Source organism: Penaeus vannamei, chromosome 15 (assembly GCF_042767895.1).
Source record: "Penaeus vannamei isolate JL-2024 chromosome 15, ASM4276789v1, whole genome shotgun sequence".
Lineage (NCBI taxonomy): Eukaryota > Metazoa > Arthropoda > Malacostraca > Decapoda > Penaeidae > Penaeus > Penaeus vannamei.
In genome coordinates, this window is record NC_091563.1 from 22,386,162 (window position 1) to 22,393,661 (window position 7,500).

Below are 7,500 nucleotides of genomic sequence, written 5' to 3' on the forward strand. Positions count from 1 at the left end.
ATATATATATATATATATATATATATATATATATATATATATATATATATATATATATATATATATACATGTGTGTGTGTGTGTGTGTGTGTGTGTGTGTGTGTGTGTGTGTGTGTGTGTGTGTGTGTGTATGTGTGTGTGTGTGTGTGTGCAGTAGGAACAACGAAGGGAAGGGCAAGAAAACACACGAATATGCCGAAGGCCTTTTCGTCAGGGTGTGATTACTTGCCCTTCCCTTCGTTGTTCCTATTGCAATCTGTTCATGAATCCCCCCCCATATATATATATATATATATATATATATATATATATATATATATATATATATATATATATATATATATATATTCTCATTTATATATGTATAATTATGCACACACACACACATTTATATATATATATATATATATATATATATATATATATATATATATATATATATATATATATATATATATATATATATATATATATATATATATATATATATATATATATATATATATATATATATATATATATATTGTGGAGGTTCTTCAAACCTCGCCTCTGAGAGACGTAGCAGAATCCAGAAGGGGTGTCCAGATGATCTCCATTTCCCCTGCGTGGGACACTATTTTTTTATTGTTTTTACCCCTGCTCGTTTTTAGTTAAGTTATCCCTATTTTTAGCTCCGTTTTCTAAGTTGTGTTCATCACGTTTTCTTAGTTTGTTTCGTTCTTTTAAGTAATGACTGATGTCTTTTATTGTTTAAGTTTTAAAGTTTACTGCCTTAATATTTTATTTATTGCTTTTAATCAATTTGACCGTCATTTTAATTGTTCATTTTCGGATTAAGATTTATTTTTCCGTATTCTTATTTTATCGATTTGTTCCTTTTATAGATGAGCATGACAGGGTTTGTCCTTTTTATTTTGTAAACTTGTCTTTTTATTATATGTATTTGTATTTTGGTTTTATGATTTTACTCTGTAATTGATTTTATTCTTGTTTTACGTTTTTCAAATCGTCCTTTTAGCTTTTTAGGGATGTCAATGACGTTTGTACTTTTTAAGATGCTTTATTTTTCAATGGTTCTAATGTTTTGTCTTAATCTTTTTATCTTTTTATCATCCCTGGTTGTTTTTATATATACCTTAAATTTTTCACATTTTAATTATGTTTTATTTAGAAGTTATTGAAAATGAAGGCAGTGACGTCAGCAAGACGTCCGCATAAATACGGATCCGCCATAACAATAAAGAGAGATCTATCTGAACCTGTGTTTGTGTCACCCCTTTCTGGATTTACTTCAGCCTGAGACGTTAGCAGAACAAAGGTTGTACTGAGCATACTTCCCGTTACTTGCCTAGGGTATTTGCTGGACGTTGTCTTATATATTTATGTGTTTTATTGTTTTCAAGTGTTTTTTACGTATTTTTACACGAATCCCTTCTGGATTCGTCTTTTCTCGTTTTGCTTTTAACGTCAGTTCCTTTTTAAGAATTGTATTTGATATTTTAGTCCAATTTTAGTAAGTTAACGTAAGTTTTCTTTTCTTATCTTGGTGTTTTTAAGTAAAGTAACGTAATTTTAGTGTGTGAGTTCTTGTTTTACCTTTTTAAGCCTTAAGCAGTTTTAGTATTTCAATATTTTATTTCTTTTGCATATTTTAAATAATAGGCTGAGTCACAAGGACTTTTAGTAATATTTCTCCGCTCTGGGTACACGTTACACCTGCGTATGATCCTGGGTCAGTGCCCGCTACCATTTCACAGGCCCAGGATCTGTTTTAACTTGTTCAGGGGAGTGAACGGGACCCCCATTTGCGTCCCTAAGCCGTTCCTGCTTCACGGGAGGCTTCAGCTCGCTTCACGAGGCTGGGGTTTAAGTCGGGCTCCTCATTATAGATACCTTGGATACCTACATATTTGGTGGCTAGCGGTGAAATGTACCTTTTATGAGCTATACCAGGAGAATATTACGGAGTTCTTTGTAGGCTGAGAACGTCCGGCACAATCAGTTCTTTCCTGTTAGGATATTTTATGCATGTCCATTGTACCTCCTACGGGAGTTTTGGGAGAGCCACTTCGCCATGTATTATGTGTCTTTTCTTTTCTCTTTCAGTGATTTTTTAAATGTGTAGATTTCAAGAGCGGGTTTTTTTTCCTTGCAGCATAATTCTCTTCTCTTGCAGAGTTAGATTTATGTGTCTTAATGCCCGCTCGCCCAGCTAGGCTTACTTTGTGGCTCTCATCAGTTTTAGGGACACTGTATGTTTCTCTTTTTACGTGTATAATTTTCCTTTGGCAGCTCCATGGATCATACAGTGACTTGCGTGTTACAGTGATTTTTGTGTAATATAGTGACTGAAGCAGTGCAGTGATTTTGATGAAGGGTGCAGTAACGTGTTAAAGTGTGTAATGACATTGAAAACATGCAGTAACGGGTTTGTGAACAGTATAACCAGCCTATGAACAGTGAAAAGTGTTTAACAGCAGACCTTTTTTTAAGTGTAATACAAGCAGACATTGCTCAGCTTTTAAGAACAGTGCCGAGTGGCTAATGAACAGTGCTGAAGTTTTGTGAACGGTGTCAAACGTATGTGAACAGTGGCAAGTGTGTGAACAGTGAAGTCTATGAACAGTCAGGTGATATTCGAACAGTGCTTGCTAAGTGTTTGTGGACGATAGTTTTCGAAGTGCCTCTTGACTGTATTTGTGGTGCATTGTGTGCAGGATGCCCAAAGGCAAGAACACAGGAATTCGTAGGAATTTACGATCCTCCAGCCACCCTAGTTCCCGTGACCGTTCTCCGGCAACAGGCTTATCTATCTCTGTCGATCAGCTCCCCATAGTCGTAGGTGGTTCGAATCCAGAGGTACGGGAAGCAGTGAGAGCCATGGAGGGAGAGGTTAGTGTGCTGGCCCAAATCCTCGACAAAATCGAAGCCTTGTCAAGTGAGCTCGGTGAAGTCAAGGCTCAGACACAGCAGTTCAATGAAAGGCTCGCCCGGCAGGAAGAAGCTGTGTCCAGACCCCGACAGGTAGAAGCAGAGGTCGAAGTTCTTCAACCCCAGGAACCTTCTGCTAGTACCCGGAGGGATGAGGAGATAGAGGAACTACGGCGGCAGTTACATGAAAAGGAAGAAGAACTTCAAAGGGAGAAACAGCGCAATAGGGAGAGACGTAACTTGCAGCCTCCAGAAACGCAGCTCCGCTTCTCAGAGAACCCCGAAGACTACGTCCAGAGGCCGACCTTTGCTCGGCTTCCTCCAGAGCCACGACCACGCAGCTCCCCAGAGTATGCTGATCCTCGACTGCCGCAGGGAACACCGCAACTAACAGCTGCAGCACAACGTGGGTCCTCGCATGACAGCTCTACATCTCGAGCCCTTACTCCAGCTGTGTCCTATGTTGTAGCTCGGGAGTCGGTTCCCCATTTTAAAGGAGATACCTCAGCATCCCAGCCGCTGAAAAGGAACCAGGATGTGGAGGCCTGGATTCGCTCCATAGAGAACCTTGTGAAACCACCTACTGACGAGGCTTACATCCAGGCTGCACGAGCGAACTGTTGAGGCCCCGCAGAGCTTTTAATAAACTCTCCCCTGTTTGATTTCATCCTTGACTGGGAGACATTTAAGGCCTCTCTACGCACCAAGTTTAGGGGAACTTACACGTCTGCTGATTTTTACAAGGTGCTTTATGAAAACAAGATGTCTTCAGTGCAGGCTCCCATGGATTTTATCTCCAGTTAGAAGGTCACGTCTACCAGGGGTATCGCGACCATCGAGAAGCAATAGGTGATCCCTCCGAGCTTGTTCGTCGGGTTTTCCTCTCCGGCATTCCATCCTGGCTTAGGGATTTCTTGGCAGTTAAAGATGACTGCTCCCCCATGCAGCTTGCGGAAACAGCCCAGAGGATATGGAACTCCAGGAACGGGATCAGGCATGAATCAGCTACTCGACATCAGTCTCCAAATGAGTTTCGCCTGGATGATGACCGTGACCACCGCCACTATCCTGATCGCCCACCCAGAGCTCGGGACTTGTATGCTTGCCCTATAGCTGCACAGGTGGACAGAGTGAAGACCCCACAGCTTATTCCACCTCGTGATCCCTGGTGTAACTTCCATGGAACAGCCACTCACAACACCTCTGAATGCCGAGCAGCTTCTTATGTGACTTCTGCGCGAAACCGACCCCATCCTTCCAGAGACATCACCTGCTACCGTTGCCGAAGATCTGGGCACATGGCTAGACAATGTCCCTTTCCGAGTGGCCAGCAAGGAGAAGCTCCCAGTCCAGCTGGCGGAGTTCCAGAAGGGGGCAGTAACTTCCACCAGTACGCAGACAGAAACCACAATGTCTCAGATAGCCATGTTGAGTTCCCTCGGGTTGTCAGGACGGCCTCTCGTGGGACTCAATATTAATGGTAAGACAACCCTGTGCTTCATTGACACTGGATCTGAAGCCACCTTGATCAAGCCAAGTGCTGTAGCCATGATCGTGTCCCACCAAAAGCTTCAGCACAGGACGTCTACCAAGATTCTCCGAGGAGTCACAGGGCAACCACTCCAAGTATCAACTGAGGTGACACTCCACTTTCAAATGGCTGAGGACTCTGTCATTGTTCATCAGGCCAGTGTGGTTGACGTCTCCTTCCCAGGTGACATACTTATTGGGATGGATCTCCTCAGATGGCTGGACTTCACTTTCTCCTCCGAAGCGTCAACTGGGAATGCCACCATTACTCTGCAGGGACAGATATCCTTGTAGTTCCAGCTATGCCGAAAGGACTTCTTTTACCTCATGCTGTTACAAAGGTGAAGGATCGTTGGTGCTCTGTGTGGGTGGTGAATGCGACTCCAAAACCGATGGTTTTACATAATGGAACACGCCTTGGGAAGGCAGAGCAGGTAGAAGCCATTTACACCAATGACCCATCTCAACAACTGCCCAAGATGCCTGAGGAAGTCGTCGCCAGGTCCAACTACTGTCCTGTCGAGCCTGATTCCCTTGAGGATGGAGAAACCTTTGACTTCGAGTGGGAAGAAGACTGCTTTGACCGACAATATGGAGTCGAAGACTGGCTATGATGATGAGCTGGAGGTTGAACACATGGAGCTGCCGCCCTCTATTGCCATTGCTGCCTGTGAAGCTGCCGAACTCCTGGAACATGGTCCTAGCCTGGATGACCACCCGATGCCAGATCTCGGCCACCTTGAAGACCCCCAACGCCATCAGCTGACTGACCTGCTTTGTCGTTTCAAGAGGCTCTTTGATGGTGGTGAAGAAGCTGTAGGTCTTGTACCTGGAATCAAGCATCAGATTGACACAGGAGATGCCAAGCCTGTTTGCATCCGACAGTGGCGATTACCCCCATTCAACACGGCAAGTTATTCGTGTGTTATTCTATGCTTCGCTCAGGGGTCATTGAGGAATCCACATCCCCTGGATGAGCCCTGTTGTGCTGGTTAAGAAGAAGGGAGGAGCTCTCAGGTTCTGTGTTGATTACCGTGGCCTGAACGCAGTGACCAAGGGTGATACGTATCCTCTGCCTCTTATCAGCGAACTCATCGATGAACTGGGCCCAAAGAACATCTTTACCACCTTAGATGCCCGCGCTGCATACTGGAGTGTGGAATTGGAAGAAGAGGATCGACCAAAGACGGCGTTTTCAGATGGCTACCGGCTCTTCCAGTTCTGCCGTCTTCCTTTTGGTTTATCAACAGCTCCAACCACGTTCCAGAGGACTATGAATGTCGTCTTATCGTCGGTACTGGGACGTCATACATTAGCCTACTTAGATGACGTCATCATTTACAGCCACAACTTCGACCAACACCTCCAAGATCTAGACGAGACCTTGCAGTTGCTGTCATTGGCCGGCCTGAAACTTAACATGGACAAGTGCCAGTTTGCAGCCACAACCATAGATTTCCTCGGCTTCACGATTTCCCCTGATGGAGTCTCCCCTAACAAGGATAAGGTTTTGGCTATCTCTAACACCCCACCACCACGTACAGTTAGAGAAGTTCATCGTTTCCTAGGAGCAACAGGATTTTTCAGGAAACATGTTCCAGGATATGCAACCTTAGCATCACCATTGCATCTGTTGCTGAAAAAGGATCAAGCTTGGACCTGGGGACCCGAACAACAAGCCGCGTTTGAAACTTTGAAAGAGAAGCTGACATCTGCTCCAGTCTTACGCCAGCCTGACTTCTCCAAGGGATTCGAACTTCACACTGATGCCTCTAGTATTGCACTGGGGGCCTGTCTCATGCAGAGAGATGATGACCAGACACCGCATGCAGTTGCGTATTTCAGCAGAAAGCTCCGTGATGCAGAAACTCGCTATAACAGCCATCAACTTAGAAGCTCTAGCTGTTGTGGAAGGAGTCCGGACCTTCGATTCCTATCTTTATGGAAGGCGCTTCACCGTGTACACCGACCACCGCCCTTTAGTGTATGTGTTCAGCAGGAAGACCAAGTCTCCTAGGATGACAAGATTCGCCCATGACGTCTTTCTATGATTTTAGCATCAGGTACAAAGAGGGCCCCACCAATAAAGTGCCAGACTTGCTCTCCAGACAAGTTGCAAAGCTGACAATAACAGAGCTCTCTCCTGAAAGCCTTGCAGAAGAGCAGAAAGCAGATCCTCAGCTTGCAGAGATTTGCAGTTATTTGGAAGGGGGAAACCTGCCAACTAAGAAGCTTCCTCTTCCTCTTGCTGACTTTGAATTGAAGGAAGGCGTCCTCTACCGGTTGAAGAATCTACCAGATCGGATTGTATACCAATTAGTAGTTCCAGTGACTCTACGAAATTCGGCATTAAAAGCATCACATCTTCCTCCACATGCTTCTCATCCAGGCATCCATCGAACATTTCAAAATGCAAGATCAATGTTCTACTGGCCAAACATGCTGAAAGATGTACGACAGTATGTAGAATGCTGCGAGGTTTGCCAACAATCAAGAGGCGACAGGCAAAAGGTTCCTATGGCTGAGACACCCCTTTCTAACTTTCCATTGGAACGAGTCTCGATGGACATTATGGACTTTGGGCCCAGCATTCCCATCCGCTGGGCGTTATCCATCATAGACCAGCATTCACGGTATTTGCAGATCATACCTCTACGGAAAGTCACTGCTGTCGCTGTCCACCGAGCCTTTCTGGACAATTGGGTAACCCTCTTCGGCCCTCCTAGGGTTATCCAAACTGACAACGGAGTCCAATTTACAAGCAACCTGTTTAAGGAACTCGCTAAACTGATGCATGCTACCAACCACTACACCATTCGCTACCATCCTCAAGCGAATGGTTTGATTGAGCGTACCAATCGTGTGGTAAAGTCTGCCCTTACTTCTCTTGTCAATGATCGCCCACGAACCTGGCACCAGTTTGTTCCTGAGTTGCGGCTACAGATCAACTCGGCTATCCATCGGACCACAGGGGAGCAACCCCTTTACATGCTAACCGGCCGCCATGCTAACTTCCAGATTGGGCTCACCAATGAAGCA